This window comes from Meriones unguiculatus, chromosome 20 (genome assembly GCF_030254825.1).
Source record: "Meriones unguiculatus strain TT.TT164.6M chromosome 20, Bangor_MerUng_6.1, whole genome shotgun sequence".
Classification (NCBI taxonomy): Eukaryota; Metazoa; Chordata; class Mammalia; order Rodentia; family Muridae; genus Meriones; species Meriones unguiculatus.
Window position 1 is genome coordinate 23,626,953 of NC_083367.1, and position 17,250 is coordinate 23,644,202.

Consider the following 17,250-nt stretch of genomic DNA (forward strand, 5'->3'; position numbering starts at 1 on the left):
GGACTCTCAGAGAGCAGAGATGTCCAGAAGGACAACACACTGGACAAGCTGAGCATAGTTGGCAAGGCCTCCATGTGTCTTCTATTGCAGCACTGAAGGGAGATGATGTTAGGATCTTCACAGGCATGACAGGTACGGAGAGGATGTGAAACAGTCTTCCAGACTGCAGAGTGGGTCAAGATGGAGCATGGACCAAATTTTGGAAAGAAATAGAAACACACAGCTGCTCCCAGGATTCTCAAGTTAAAGATGAGGAGTTGCCATGTAAATGAGCTGGCATTTCCTGGGCTGGTCTGCATTGAATTCTGTCCTCTCCAATGCACAAGTGTGACTGTTTTCCTTGAACCCCCAGGGCTACATAAACTTTTCATTCATCTTGTATATCTAGTAGCTAGTGACACCCAATTTTGATATTACTAAAAAATTCAGTATTTCAGTCTTGTTTTTTGTACCCAAGATACAGGTCAATCCTTGTAGGGTTTATTTGATAACACACATCTATAACTATATTTGTGTCCATATTATGTTCTTTAGGTAAGAAGATGGTTATCACCATCACCACCACCACCACCATCATCATCACCATCATCATCATTCACATCTCTACTTTGATGAAATGCAAGTGCAAAGAGGACATGAGCCAATCTACGAAAAGCAAGTGGTGTTGAAGAATCAAAGAGGAGGCGTTTTGCTTAAAGCAAAGCTCTATTCCAGGGAGCATGACTAAGAATAATCTCTACTGCTCCGAAATACTTTACATACAGGAGAGAATCCATGAGTCAGCCTACCAACAATTTGTGAATGCAAAAGTTTAGCTGTAGAACTTCCACAGTCTTTTCTAAAGATGCTTCACCAATACTGTAAGAATCGATGTATTGTTAATTTTACCATGAGAACATAGATATGAACATATATGTACTTTGGGAAAATATACTTCCAGAACTAGAAGTTAGAGTAAAATAATGGAGAGAAGACAGTTCATAACCTATATTGATTTGATTTGTTGAAGAGGTATGTACTTGATAGAGATCCTGGTAGAATTTTAAGTTTTGAGCTTTCCTTTGATAGCGATATGAAGTGTAATCCTCTCGGTGTTAAGACAGGGTCCAGCTCTGGCTCTCACTCAGCCATGTGATCACAGGAGCAAATAACTCCTGTGTGTACTGTGCTGCGTTGTTAAGATGCTGGGCAGGTTAGCTGCACTGAATTCATCTTCAATTCATGGATTTAGCGATGTGTGTGTACAAAATAAGTTGAGGAACACCTGCATGGGTTTTCCTGTGCCACCCTAGTGACAAAAAGACAAACAGCTTCAATTCTGCTCCTTTTCCAGATAAGTATTTTTTTAATGTCGTATTAATCACACACACACACACACACACACACACACACACACACACACACACACGTAAATGTCCACCACAGGCCAGATGGTTCCTGAACACAATTCTTACTCCAAGCTAAATTCCCCATGAATTTAAAGGTCAAAATTTAACCTTTACTTGTCTGTGTTTATTCTATTTTTTCTTACTGTTCTGTCGTAAACACAAAATATTATAATAAATTACTTTTTAAATGTACTCCTCAGATATATGTTTTCTTCTTCCAAATTGCAAGGCCAAGTTTAAAAGGCAGTTCTTCTGTGATGTCATACAAGATAATGGAGGCTAGACTACAGCAATCTCAAGTGGGATTAAATAAACCCACCATTGTGAATTCACTCCAAACACTCCAGTGAATAATCCCATGTTACCAAAAGCTATCACACACATTATGTCACATTTGAAGTTTTCTGACTCTTCCTTTTCCTTTCTTGCTGTTAAAAAAGCCATCTCAGGGGTTGGGCCTTTGGATGGGTATAAGAGGAATCACTTTCTGGTTTACTGTTTTCCAAAGCTGAAACCCAGCAGAAAACTTGAAGGGTTTGCAGAGGAAGGAGTGTAGGACAGAAAGAGCGTTGTTGCAGTATTTGAGGCAGGCATGAAGAAAGGACACCAGCATGAAGGTTACAAGCCTCAGCATGACTCCCTACTTCAGAAAACAACAGAACCCATCCACTTACCAGTAATGCAGTGAGGAGGGCCATCCTGAAGCTCAGATGTTCTCAGTTATGATCTGAGGACAGATGGAACTTGCTAATGGCTTCCATGTTTCTAAAGTAAAAAAAAATATAAGCAGTCAGTTAACAAAAAGCCACAGAAGAAAAGCCTAGAAAATCTGTTGGGATTGACTAACTAATTTCAAGCTCACGGGAGATGCTGAGTAAGAGACAGTGTGAAGGATGCTGAGAGAATAAATCCACATGAAAAGGAGGAAACAGTCACGGAGAAGGTTGATTCTTACCCCAGTGACTGAGGAAGGTCTGAGGTGAGATTCACTTGTTGAGTCTACATCCTTGTTGGAGACTACCTCTGTTGCATTGAAATGAATATGAAGAGAAGAAGATAACCATGAGGACTCAGGCGGTCACTTCAAGCAGGTGTAATACAAGATTAGCTCTGAAGATGAAGTTGGACATTGGCAGAAAAAAAGTATTTTAAAAGGAAACCCATTATTGGTATCATTAAGGGGCCAAGATCCTATGGCTAGGCAAGCTATAGGCCCTAAGAAACATCTTCCTGTGATTATGAGGGTAAATGGAAAAATTATTAAACCAATTCCTATTGACTGAGCATCATACCCATGTATTATTAAGGTATTTATCAATCTTCAGAGAAACATCTGCTTACAGTAGATGATGATGAGATCAACATTTGGCCCATGTGAAGGGAAGAGAGAGAAGAAAGGTCATTCCCAAAGGAAGTGTATATGCAGCATCTCCCCTGCAAATGCCCAGTGACCATTTTTTTTTAAAGAGAGATGGCAGAGAGACTGTAAAAGTCAGAGGTGGTGGATGATTTTACGGAAACAGTGTCTTCTGGCAACAGTAGGGCTGAGGCACATGGCATGCCCAAGGTCTATGTCAGCTCAAACTAGACCAAACCCCAGCATGGAGAGAAAAGCTGGGCACAAAGTTTCACTGCTAGCTGAGGGGCTCAGCTGCTGGGAGAGGAAAAATCAGTTTTCTTCTAGAACCTTACTCTATGATTAGTCAACCATTCTGTAGCTGAAGGACATTCATCCATCTAAGAATGTTTGAGTAGCACAAATTGGCCTTAATGGGGGACAATAAAAGGCCACAAAAAAAGAGATTCGAGAGGAAGAGAAGCTTGGAGCAGTCAGTGCAAGGAAGGATAAAAGAGAAGGAAAGGAAAGAAAAAGAAGAAAAAGGAAAATGGAGCCTTTACTTCTACATATTATACTATATATAAAAAAATCAGGAGCCACAAGTTGTTCACAGTCAGAACACAAAAGTTTCTTAATCATCAGATAAAATATTTTCTGTGGGAGGAGAAACCGGAGCTCATAGCAAATGTGGCTCTTTTGCCCAGAGCTGTTCATATGTCCCTGAAACAATGGGGGCCTACTTGTCCACCAGGCCCCTTTGTGCACTGCAGCACTAGAATCTTAGCTTCCCACCTCCAAGCACATGCTGGCCCCCCATTTGTCCTCTTTATTTATGAGGTTTACATATCCCCAGTGTCAAACATGGCCTTCTGAGTCTCTGCAGCAGTGGTTCTCAACCTTCCTGATGCTGCAACCTGTAATACAGTCTTCATTTTGTGGTGACCCTCAACCATAAAATTATTTTCATTGCTACTTCATAACTGCGATTTTGTTATGAATCATGTGAACATCTGTGTTTTCTGATGGTCTTAGGCAAAAAGCTCATTTGACCCACCCACAAAGGGGTCATGGCCCACAGGTTGAGAACTACTGCTCTAGTAAAACAAATGAAGTCTATCTCTAAGAACCTGCAACATTTAGGGTGCTTTTCTAACCTGTTCTTGACCATACACTTTAGTGTGACGGAGAGCAACTCAGTCTCAATTCTAAAGGAGTTTATAGTCATGCTAGAGGAGACAATAAACGATAAACAAAATAAGCCAAGGAATGAGAAGTGCTGTAAAGTGGAGTAGGTGAGTGGACAAAGAGTGATTAGCTGGATGATCAGGGACTTTCTGATATAAGAATCTCAAATCACGAAGAGGGGTCTTGTGTGGCTATCTGGAAGGACAGTAAGGAACATGGAACACAGCAAAGGCATGTGTTGTTACCTGGTACTATACTAAGTCTGTCTTTGAGATGCAGAAGAGTCCTTGTTGGATTGCAGCTCAGGGAACCAGGGCAGGGGGAAAAGAAGGTCCTGAAGTTGACTAGACAGATTACGAAAGCCTTGTGGGTCATGGTGTCTGCTTTATGTTGTGAGCAGCAAATTCACTCCTGGGCTTCCTCAAAAGGAAGTGATAAATTTGGGCTACCTTCCTAAGGTTATCACTCTTATGGTGTATGGGGAAGGGAGTGAAGGATTAACCAGTCCTAGCAGGAAGGCCAACATGGAACTTCTTGAGACAGAACAGGAGAGAAACGATTGTGATCTTTGTGTGTGTGTGTGTGTGAAGGATATGATACACATTTAGGAGGCAGCTGGGCGGTAGGGTTAACACCATTTGCTGATGAGTCAGGTGGGAGACAGGGAATAATAAACTTTAGCCACTATTCTTTCATGATTTGTTAATGAGTAGGCTCAGAATTAAAGGAAAATTGGGCTTTTTTTCCTGTTCTCATTCAGCTGAGGGCCTTTGTCATTGGCCACAGATATCCAGAAAGTTCAAGAATGGTTAGACGTGAATCTCAAGATGTCTACCCTCCAGTCTCATCTTGGAGGGTCCTCACATTCTACTTTCCCCTCTTGGAAGGATGGATTTGTGGATTCCCATTGACTTTCCTTCTCTTAATAACCCCCATGTCCATAAAGTCTCAGAAAAGGGACATGGGAATAAAGGAATGGATAGATGGCTCAGTGGGTAACCTCTTATAACAGCATAAGACTTGAGTTCAAATTCCCAGCATCCACATAAAAGCAAGGGCATGATTAAAAACAATTCATCACAAAATAGGCAGGCAAATGGCTGGAACTAGAAAAGGTCATCCTGATAAGATACCTACACCCAGAAAGGCAAACATGATATGTATTCACTTGTAAGTGAATATTAGTCATAAAGTACAAGATAACCATGCTACAAACCACAAACCCAAAGAAGCTAAATAACAAGGAGGGCCCAGGTGTGGATACTTGAATCTTACTGATAAGAGGAAATAGATTAGACATTTGGGGGTTGATGGAGGAATGGGACTGGGTCGGGGATGGAGATGGGAATAGGAAGGATAAGGAAGAGGGAGAGAGGAGAGATTACTCAGAGAGATAACTGGATTTGAGGTGGATGAGTCATAAACCTAGAATAATGTAAAACTCCCAGGAGTCTATGAGGGTGACCCTAGCTAAGACCCCTAAAATGGGGGCTATGGCTCCTAAACCTACCATCGCCTGTACCCGGGCAAGACTTTCAATGGAGCAACTGAAGCAACAACCCAGCCACAAAACCTTAGACCCACAATTTGTCCTGCCTACAGTATATTCAGGGGTAAATGATGAAGCAGAAATTGAGAGAATGGCCAACCAAAGACTGGCCTAGATTGAGACCCATACCATGAGAGTGAGTCCCCTCCCCCGACACTATTAATGATATTCTGCTATACTTGTGGACAGGAGCCTAGCATAACTGTCACAGAGAGGATTCACCCATAAACTGATGGAAACTGAAGCACAGACCCACAGCCCAAACAGTAAATGGAGCTTGGGGAATCCTGTGGAAGAGGGGGAAGAAAGATTGAAGAAGCCAGAGGGGTCAAGGGACACCCCAAGGATACCTACAGAATCAAATAACTTGGGCCCATGAGGGCTCGCAGAGACTGAACTGCCTACCAGAGTGTGTGCATGAGATGGACCTAGGCCCTCTGCACTTATGTAACAGTGTGCATCTTGGTCTTCATGTAGGACGCCTAAAGTGGGAGCAAGGGCTCTCCATCTCTGGCTCCATTGCCTGCCTTTGGATCCATTTCCCCCAATGGGCTGCCTTATCCAGCCTCAATAGAAGAAGCAACTTGATGTGCCAAGGCTAGTTGGTATCCATGGGAGGCCTCCCCTTTTCTTAAAAGAAGGGGAGGAGGGGTGGGTGGGAGTGATGGGAGGGAAGAGGCAGGGACTAGGAGGAGAGGAAGGAGGAGAAGCTTTGCTTGGGATGTAAAGTAAGTAAACAATGCAAGAAAACAAAAACATGCATGTGGCTGCAATGCCTGTAACCCCACTAGTTTTAGGAGCAGAGGCAGGAGAATTAATGGGACTTGCTGGCTGCCAGCCTAGCTCCAGCTTTAATTAGAGACCTTATGTAACAGGAATAAGGTGGAAAATGATAGAGCAGGAAACCCAGCATTGTCTTCTGGCCTCTGTGAATGCAGGCATCTGTCGCCCCTCTGCCATAAACCCCCACCACATACACCTGAAGAAAGAGCACTGGCCTCTGAAATGTGGGGACTGGCCTTCATTATCCACCTGGACCTCAGCGTGAGCCTCTGGTGGTCTTGTCTGAGGAGCTCGGTCTCCCTTCAGACCCGTGGAAGTGTTGTTGCAAAGGCAGTGGTCTAGATCAGGGAGGCAAAGACTAGAGACCCAGATTGGGTAGTCATTTGAGACAAAGTGCTCAAAATGATGTGAGCCCTTTCTTGTAGTTGATGAAGAGAAAGAAGGCAAGAGGAGGCAAATGGAGGGGAGAGGAGAAAAGAAAGAATGAAGGACTGTTCTGGAAGCTTCCAGTGTTTGGATCTTAGGGAGAACTGAGGGAAAAAAACAGCAAAAGAAACACAACAATGGTGACTGAAGCAGAAAGAAAAGTGAAAGTTGAAGCTGAGAAGAGGCGAGTATGGTGCTTCAAAGTAGAGGCAGTAAATGCCATGAGTGAGAGCATGAACACAGATGGGAACGATGCCATTGGATTTGGACCGTGAGAGTTATTGCTAACCCCCAAAGTGCTGTAGTATGGATGAGATGGGAACTGGCTTAAAGTGGTTGTTTCAAAAGAGACTGAGGAGACAGCGAGAATAAATAAGTCCTTTGAAAAGTGTGGTTTTGCTTGGGGTCAGGGGAAAGAAATGTGGAGCAATAGATAAAGAATGATACAGGGAAATGAGGTAAAACAAACAAACAAAAAAAAAGGGCTCGTGTTTGTTTTAACACAGTGAGTACAGCATGTCCATGTGTTAAGGACAGTGATTCAACTGAAAAGTTTAATTAATGGCAGTCAGAGAAAGGACACAGTATGAGTCAGGGATGGGGCTCATCCCCACACCCATCACAACAGAGCAGAGGCAGAATGAAAGCACATGCTGTCTTCTACAGCTTCTCTTTTCCTTAGGAGAGTAAGGAGGCTCTCAGCTGGGACAGAAAGGGGCCCCCCGGGCATTTGAGAAGACAGGAGAGGCTCTACTGTACCTCTTTAAGTCAGGGAGTAGAATCGGCTTCTATTGATTTCTGTTCTAGTGCACACCAAGTGGACAGAGCCTGAGAAAAGACAGCAATGCCAACCCTGTGAGAAAGAAGAAAGAGAGAACACATAAAGAGCACAGCTTTGAATAGTTTGGGTCATAATGGCATATGTATGCACATTTATGTATATAAATATAAAGTTTGATTTCATTAAATGTGATATTCATTAATTTGAAAAATAATGATAAGTTCAGGAATAAAATTATTAAAAACTAATTCTTGAGTATGTGTTATATGGTTTTGGAAATTTTTCGTAGTTTACAGAAGTTTTTTTTTTTTTTCTCTTCCACGAGATAGCTCTCAAGACTATCCATCGGTGCAGGAACCATTGAAAACTCAGCTCGATACAACTTTTTTTATTTACCTGTATAAACATACATAACATACATGACAACAACTATAATTAATTAGAAGTCACCACACGACTTAATATAAGTTAATTAACATGAATTACTTCTGAATTTTCTTTTTGTATTCAGACCATTGTTAAATGTGAGTGACTAAAATATGGCTAAGGGTGCTGAGAGAGTGACAGTCTTTGAACTTTTCCCAGAGACTTCTGGAACTTGCGTTCTCCAGGCAACTGATTCTCCAACTGGAATGGCTATAAATGTTATTTGGAAGGGGGTCTTAATTTCTCTACATTTTGCTGCAAAACACCCTGAAAAAAAGCAACTGAAGGGAGAAAGGTTTTACTTTTAGCTCATGGTGCAATGTATGGTCCATCACAGAAAGAAAATCAGAGCATCGGGAAGTGGAGGCAGCTGTTTCCGTTACAGCCACACAACCGGGAAGCAGAGAGGGTGAATGTGTGTGAGAACACCGCCGTCCACTCGAAGACCGTCCAGGATCACCTGGCTAAGCCACGGCCCTGCCCACAGCCAAGACCGATCATCTCACATCGTTAATATAATCAATACAGCTCCTCAGAGAGACGCCCAGAGGCCCATCTCCTAGGTGATTCTACAGTCTGTCAAGTTGGCCATTAACACCATAATAGAGATTTTGGTAAAGAGTGGACTGTTAGCTAAAGCCCGAGTAACTCAGATTTAAGCCTGTGTCCAAGAACCTACAGTTCTAGGAAGTTCCTAGGTAACACAGACACTTCAAGACCAGGGGCCACGTTTGTGGACTGCTGCCCTGGGGTCTCGGGCAGGAGAATCTAGTGTGTAACTCCAGGAAACAGAAAAGGAGGCACATTCACCCTGCGCAGGTGGAGTCTCCCCCGGTGAGCAGCTCGGTCTCCGCACCCCTCGGCATTCTCGGGAGAGGCCTCTTCCAGTTAGAGTGGATCCTAGAACCAGATGGAGCGAACCGCATGCTGCCAGAACACTGCTTCTAGTAACAGTATTCTCCTCATTTACTTCATCTGGAGTTGCTTCTGGAACTAACAGAAGCACAGCCCAGGAAGAAGTTGCATTTACCGATAATCTGACCCTCTGATTAGCAGTCTACACCAGTTCACCTTGCGTGTGACCTCGATTCCCATTTTTCTTAAGGGGACAGACATTCCTTCCGCACCTACTCTTCTGTCCACGAGTCGGCTTGCCAACTGAGGCCTAAGGGGGCTTCGAGGAATGTCCCAGTCCACTTGTCAGGAGCGGAGGCAGTAAATATGCCACAGACCCCATCCTGTTACAGGAGTTCCTGCCAAAGGCGCAGCCACACCGTGGGTCCCCTGGGTTTCTGCCCGTGCTTCAGGTCCCTGTACTTCTTCCTGTCTTCTTTGCAGCCAAGCATGCACTTCTCACATTGTAAATGTTGACTTCTAACATGACCTCTGTCGAAGCAAGGCTGAGGTAGGTAGTTTGTGATTTTTTTTTTTAACACAGAAAGTACGAGTTGGGAAACACACTGTTGAGTATCAGTGACGTGTATCAAATCACAAGCTAACTGACACTGAGAAATGTCTTATATGGCAAACACTGTAAAAGGCAAGAGGTGTTGGCCAATTTATAAAATTAAAAAAGAAACAATCAGTTTGGGTGCTTAGAGCGAAACTGTCTCTAGAGAGATGCCATTGTTAATTCTGCAACTAAACTTTTGGATCTAAGGCTCCACATATGCTTGTGTATACACGTGTGTGCATGTACATACATGTGTGAGCATGTACACACAGTTGACAAACTATATTTGCTTCTTTGAGATGTGTCTTATTTGTTTTTAACAGTATGCCATGAATAGCTTCCTACATCACAAATGTTGCTGTCTATCTGAACCACGGTTTATCTGTTGTTTAACAGATTGTGGTAGTTAACTTTGCCAGTTTAACTGGAGTAAGACTCTCTATGGAAACACCTTTGGGTGCATCTGTGAAGGAACTCTGAGAAAAATTGGACTGAAATCTGAAGACCCATCCTAGGTATGGGTAGCTCCATTAAAGGGACTGGTGTTCTGGGCTGGAGGTGCCAGGAGCTCCACAGGAAAACCAACAGAGCCAACTATCCGGGGCTGGGGAGGAGGGGGTCTTGTGTTGACTGAAGCACCAACCAAGGACCATGTATGGACGTAGGCCCCCTATGTGTATGTACCCAACGGGCAACTTGGTCTTCGTATGAGTGACCTAAGTAAGGGGGACGTGGGTTCTGTCTCTGACTTGGACTCTGTTACCTGCTTTATAATTACTGCTATGCCTGGCCACCATGAAAGAGAATGGACTCAGTCCCGGTTCAACTTGATGTGCTAGCGTGGGTTGGTAGGGGGCTCCCCTTTTCTGAGGAATAGAGGAGGGGGTCTAGGGTAAGAGAGAGGGAGGGTGAGACCAGAAGAGGAGGAAAGGGGCTATGATCAGGATGTAAAGTTAAATGCATACACACACACACACACACACACACACACACACATATACATACACACACACACACACACGCGCGCACACACACTCACTTTCCTCTCTCTGCTTCCTAACTGCTGTGCTATGACCAGCTGCCTCATGCTTCTCTTATTTCTTTGACTTCCTTGCCGTGTTGGACTGTATCTCTTCTTAAATTTGGGGCCCAAAGAAAGCTTTCCTTCCTAGTACGTTGCTTCTGTCTGGTGTTTTATCACAGTGACCAGAAAAACAAATAATTTCCTAGCCATCTATCATTGGATATTTCCTTCATTATCTTTTATAATAATACCAAATTTATTTTACAATGATTTATCTAAATTGCCAAGCATAACTGTAGTTGTTGCTTTATGACTAATCCCTAAAACCATGATCATTATTTTAATCTTAGATAAGTTTGCAATCAATAGTTTTGCTCACTGATCTTTTTGGGAATTTCCTGATAATACTAATACTGCTTTCTTTTCTTCTTCTTCTTCTTCTTCTTCTTCTTCTTCTTCTTCTTCTTCTTCCTACATTTATTTATTTGGAGGGTGTGTCATGGTGCACCTGTGGTAATCAGAGAACAGATTGTGGGAATCAGTTCTCTCCTTTTACCACACGGGTTCTGTAATATAACTTCAGTCATCAGGTGTGTAGGCAAGCATCTTTATCTGCTAGGCTTTCTTGATGGACCTAATGTTTTCCTGTCTGTACCTGCTGTTTTCTTATTTTGAAAAACATACTTTTATATATCAACACTACTTCTTATTTATTTCTCTGGTTTGTCCTTGGAATTTTGTTTATAGATTGCTTTTAACTTTTACAAGTGTAGCTATGATGATAGCTAATTTTGTCTCAACTCAGTGGGTGTACAGGTCAATATTGTTCTGGGTGCTTGTGTGACCCTATGTTTTAGATGAGATTAACATTTAAACTCACAGACTGAATAAAACAGACTGCCATCCCCAACACATCCCCAAAAATGGATTAAATGGCAGGCACCAGCTAATCAATTCAATCCATCAATAGAACAAAAACGCTGGCCATCTCCAGAGTGACAGAGAATGAATCTTGCCTGACTGTCTTTAAACTAGAGCCCTAGGCTTCCTTGACTTTCAGCCTGATGCACTGAAGTTGTGAACTGAACATTCCTGGGCCACAGTTTTGAGAGGCCACATCTATGGTTATGCCAGACAATTCCTTATAATAAATATCTTTATGTATACATAAATACTTTCAATATGATATATATATATATGTAACACAAATGCTATTAGTTCATTCATGCTTTAATCATGAATTGAATTCTAGACCATTTATATCCTGTTATTTGTTTTTTTCTGAAGAACCTTTGCTGATACAAATGTTCAGATCAATGCCTCACCTTTTCTATTTTTATTTTTCTCTACTGCTGTTGTTTGTGATATCACAAAAAGAAATGTTTTACAAAATGAGGGCTTCTCAAAGTAAAATTAGAAAACTATTTTTTTTAAGCCAGAATTTCACCATATTGCCCTGGCTTTCCTGGAATTCCTTATGTAGAGCAGGCTGGCCTTACTGATTGCAGAGATTGTATTGTGTGTTTATTTCCCAAGTGATAGCTATATAAGGTAATGTCCATAAACCCTATATAAAGCATCAGTGACAGACCAAATAAACTATTCTACCCAAGTCTCTCTTAGAGAACTAAAGAGTTTATTGGGGTTACATATAGGATAATGGGTAAGAGGTTGTTTATAGGAACATGGGTGACTTAAAGGCAATTAAACCATTGAATATCTCACCCTTGCTTGGCTGAATAAAAGCTTCCTTCATTCCTTGAGTTTCTTGCCAAATTTGCAGGCAGTAACCTTGAGAAGAGTTTCTTAGCCTAGAAATCGTTACTGTGTATAAAGCCACGGGGAGAAGCCTTGTGAATCTTGTAACTTCATGAACATCCTGAGCCTTGCAAGTTTAGTAAGCTTTCCTAGTCTTATGGGCTTTTTTTTTATCCTTCCTTAAAGGATATTTTAATTCACAGATAACAGCTGCAGAATTTCTTCACTGAGTTGAGTTACCTTGACTCTAGTTTCACTAAAGTCAAGATGTATTTAAATTACTTTGTCCTAAATGAATTAAGTCAGTGGCATCAAACTGGGTTAGTTCTCACAGTAGTTTCCAAATGTCAAGCACACAGATTTAGTGTCTTAGTCATCTTACTGCCAAAGCTGGAACAGGGAGAGCCTCCTTGGATATCACTTCTGCAGTGCAGTCTTGTTCCCTTCCTTGTGATGGGTGGAAATGTTCAGGAAGCACTTCCGCTGTGTAAAACAGGCTCGGAGCTGTGTCGAGGGAAACACCTGTGGCTTAACTTGTAATGTACCTTGTGCACTATTGGCCTTGGGAAATAGCTAAGTAACGAGGCCCGAAGTTTGACTTTAAAATCCATATTTTACAAATATGGTGTGGAAGGGCTTCAGAAATGGCTCAGTGGCTAAGAGCATGTCCCCACTCTTACAGACAACCCACGTTTGACTTGCAGAGTTCATGTCAAGAGACTCACAACTGCCCTTAACTCCAGTTCCAATGCTTCTGGCCTCTGTGACTATCTGCACTCATGTGTACATACCCACAACACACAGACACACAGACACACACACACACACACACCATACACACACAGGTATATGCATCATAGCCCAGATGTCTGTACATGCATATAAGATATGCATTGTTATATAAAATTTTAAGCGCAAGTTGCTAAAAGCAAGTCAGTCCATTTGGGCTGTAACAATAAATCACCATTAACTATGTAGCTCACAGACACAACTGTATTTTTCACAGTGTGGGGGACTGGGAAGTCAAGGAGCAAAGTGCTGGCACTGCAGTGTCTGGTAAGGGACTAGGGTCTAGTTCACAAGTGATACCTTCTTTCTGTGTCCTTACAAGGAAAGAAGGAGAAAAAGATGGAGGAGGGGGAGGAGGAGAAAGAGGAGAAGGAGGAGGAGGAGGAGGAGGAGGAAAAGAAGAAGAAGAAGAAGAAGAAGAAGAAGAAGAAGAAGAAGAAGAAGAAGAAGAAGAAGAAGAAGAAGAAGAAGAAGAAGAAGAAGATATGACCTTAGGCCAGGGTCCTTATGACTTATTTGATCCTTGATACTTCTGAAACCCGTCCTACTGGAGATTTTTAATTTTTCATTATTTTATTACTTTCGTCATTTGAACTGGGGCTGGGACAGGACACACACAATTCAGTCTATAACAAGAATTTATTATATTATTGTGAAAATCAGTACCATTAGAGCAACAAACTGATAGAGTGGGGTAATACCACAGAGCAGACGTCCAATCTCATAAGCTTCTGAGGAAAGCACTCATCACAACTTGTCTACAGTCTTGTTACAGAGGGGTAGTATATTAGATAGATAGTGGCCATAGACACATAGAACATGTTATGATCTTGGAAGCCAGAAAGAGCAGTAAAACTTATAATCCCAGCACACAAGAGGCTGAGGCTGGAGGCTTGAGAGTTTAAACTCTCTTAGTGAGTTTCAGGTCAGTCTGGACTACACAGCAACACCTTTTCTAAACAATATTCTACTCAAAAAGAAATAATACTGTAGAGATGCAACTAGCCAAGCCAAATTATAAGAAATTATGATGAAAAAATGATGTGATTTCTTCAACATACAATCGGGAAAAGAGAAAAATAAAAAGAAATTTAGTATAGGAATCCACATATTAGAAGACTTTCAAAATTATTAATCATCATGTATAGGTTGTTTTAGATGCTGACACTTGAAATATCTGTAACAGTCATAAGAGAATAGGAACGTGATTATTGGCTAGATAATTCAGAATATCGTTACATTGGACAGACCTTTTAAAATATCCTTATCATTTATGCACACATGCTAAAAATTTTAAGTTAACACATAAATAAATCGAACTGAAGTAACATGAGGTTTTATGATAAAGAAAATTTCTTTGGAATCAAGAAAAAAATTCACATGTCTAGAGTTGTGACTGGATCTTAAATGTTCCCCCCAAGCCTGCGTGTTGAAATCCTGATTCCCCCTCTAGGGGACTACTGAGAAGTGATGGATCCCTGAGGAGCTGGGGTTTGCGCTGGAAGGTTAGCTCAATGTGAGCATGGCCTCACAGGGGGTGTTAGATTCTGGTGACCCTGCTTCTCTCTGTGGTTCGCAACATCTGGGATGCCATGATACGAGCCACTGTGTGGTCCAGCATGAAGAACGGTGCCACCATCACGCTCAGTATCCGCAAAGGCCCAGAGGGAGGGAGTCAGGTGACATGGGCTGAAAAACCTGGTCAAGACACATCTTTCCTCATTGAAGTTGGCTAGCTTTGGTATGTGAAGGCATCAAAAAACTGACTAAAATACCCAGTGTTGCCATCATCATTTATTGCATTGTTAGTGTTACACAACTGACTCAAAAATGAGAATCAATAAAAAAGTGTCTTATTTAAGCAACATTATCAAAACAGAACAAGTCCGTCCATCATATGAACTGAAAAGCAATTAGACCTGAGAGGAAATCCAGTCACCTACTGGTTAGACACTGACAGCTCACTGATTCCACTTCAAACAAAGGCCATGATGAAGGCCCATATAATGGGCTACATTCAATTCAAAATGGATATTTCTTCAATAAGTAGGCATTAGCTGTAACAAGAATTACATGATACCGTACGAAGACATTTTTGAAAATTTTATGAAATATGAGGACATTATATAGAAGAATCAAGGTACAAAGATATCTGCTTTTTAGATCAATTTATGTATTCTATGTGCTCAAACAAACCGGAAGCAGGTCGGATGCAATACCCATTGGTTTATTTTTACAAATTAGCAAGTATAACTAGAGAAATTCTGGTGTTTGAATGGACCCTGGCTGTCCACTTGCAGAAGGCTCACTTGTGGGGGCTTTGGCTCTGGCACCCCCACTGGGTCCCGCAGAGCAGTGTCGACAGCTGCGAGCCCTCATACAACATCTCACTTAAAATGTCATGTGTGCTACTTGGTTTAAATTGTCACCCCTCCAGCAACCACAAACAATGCAGACACAGCAGATGTGTTTTCTATTTAGAATTAAACAGTTTATCTCAACCACTGTCATTGTTATAGGCAAAAAATAAATAAATATCCATCTTAATGTAAACTTCAAAAGGTACTTTCTGGCAGCACGAGATACTTCCAAATCCAAAGTCCTCTGAGAAAATAAGGGTCTGACCACAGATTGCTTTTTCAAATTGGGATGCTGGCAGCCCCAAGAGCTGTAAATGCAGCCTGGTCAAAGATTCTTGGCCAGATATTACATACAATAACTCATGTCATTGATGCTTAATGGTCCAGAACATCGAGTAAACATCATAAATGTCTTCTGTTATTAAATGTTCCGTTCAAACATGTTGTTTAACTCTTTCACTAATGTATAGACAACGAAAAATCAGAAATAGTGATTGGTCCCCATGCCCGTCTTTGACTCACCTGCCTCCCAGATGTTTTGGACCGGGAATGCCATCACCACATTACAACATTATGTAGCATTTCTATCTTTAGCTTGTGCATTCTTTCTGGAAGTTAGGCTACTTGCAAGTTTGGCTTTGCTAGGTCAAGTTCAAATTACCACCCATGTATTCAGAAGACTATAACTTTGTTCTCTCTGAAGTTGGGCGGCTTCCGCTGTGATAACTGCTGGAGAAATATGGGTGTTTTCTTAATGTGAGGTTACAAAGACAAGGAAAATGCTACTTTTCAAAGATCATTTTACAAGAATAACAATGGCTGTAGGAAAAGGGAAGCCAAGGTTTGTTAGTTAAAAAAGAAAGAAAGAAAGAAAGAAAGAAAGAAAAAAAGAAAGAGAGAAAGAAAGAGAGAAAGAAAGAAAGAAAGAAAGAAAGAAAGAAGGAAGGAAAGAAAGAAGGAAAGAAAGAAAGAAAAGAGAGCCTATCAAGGCAGCTGCTGTCTGCTCAATTGGTCCAGTCCACAAATCTTGATATGAGTGCATTTGTGTTCCTATAATCTGGAGGCTCTGTTTAGTCATTAAACATGACTCATTTTATCCTGGACCTAACCTCAGCTTTTCTCTCCTAGTTTTCTTTTCTTTTTTTTCAATCCATCGCTAAAACATCAGCAAAAAGTCTTGCAGTACCATTAAAACTGTTAGATTTTTCCCATGGAGTTTTTTTTCTTTTTTCTTTCCTTGCAATTTGAGTAACTGCAGTTGCTCTGTGGTGGTGCTGGGATTATACATCCTTCAAAAGTGCCGAGAATGGATCGAGTTTTCATGCGATACTTTCTAACAGAGAAGAAAATATTCAAACAGCACAAACCAAATGGCCATTCATTACATCCTGCTATTTTATAGAAAGAAGACTTTCGCACACATCTGATAACTTCTCATCCCTCTTAAAAAGCTCTGAGGCTTGACGTCCTGCGTGAGACCCGACGCTTCCTGTGTGATATTTTCTAATATAATTTTTAGCAGTTGCTGCTTTTACCTTATGTCTATGGTCTCATGCAGTGTTTCATCTGACAGTGATTCACTAAGCATCAACCACGCCATAAATGAAGAAAGCCTGTTCCAGCAGATGGACTTGCTAGTTGAACCTCAGCTGATCTGCTACATTTTTGTTTCTCTACAGGAAGCATAGTTTTCTTTCTCTAAGATGTATTCAGTATCCCTTAGAGGAATCACCTCCAAAGCCAAGTGGAGTACTGAAATAATCAAATCATTTGAGTTACTCTTGTAACTGTATTGACACAGCACTTGAATCATTGTTTCTGCAAATGAATAACTGTAGAGGAATTTTAATCCAACAAAATGGCTGCTCTGACCATATTCAAAGAGCTGTGTGCTATGGCTGGAATGCAGGCAGGTCACACACCTTTAATTCCTATGGCTAGAATACAGACAGATCTTTAGTACACACCTTGAATACAAAACAAAGACCT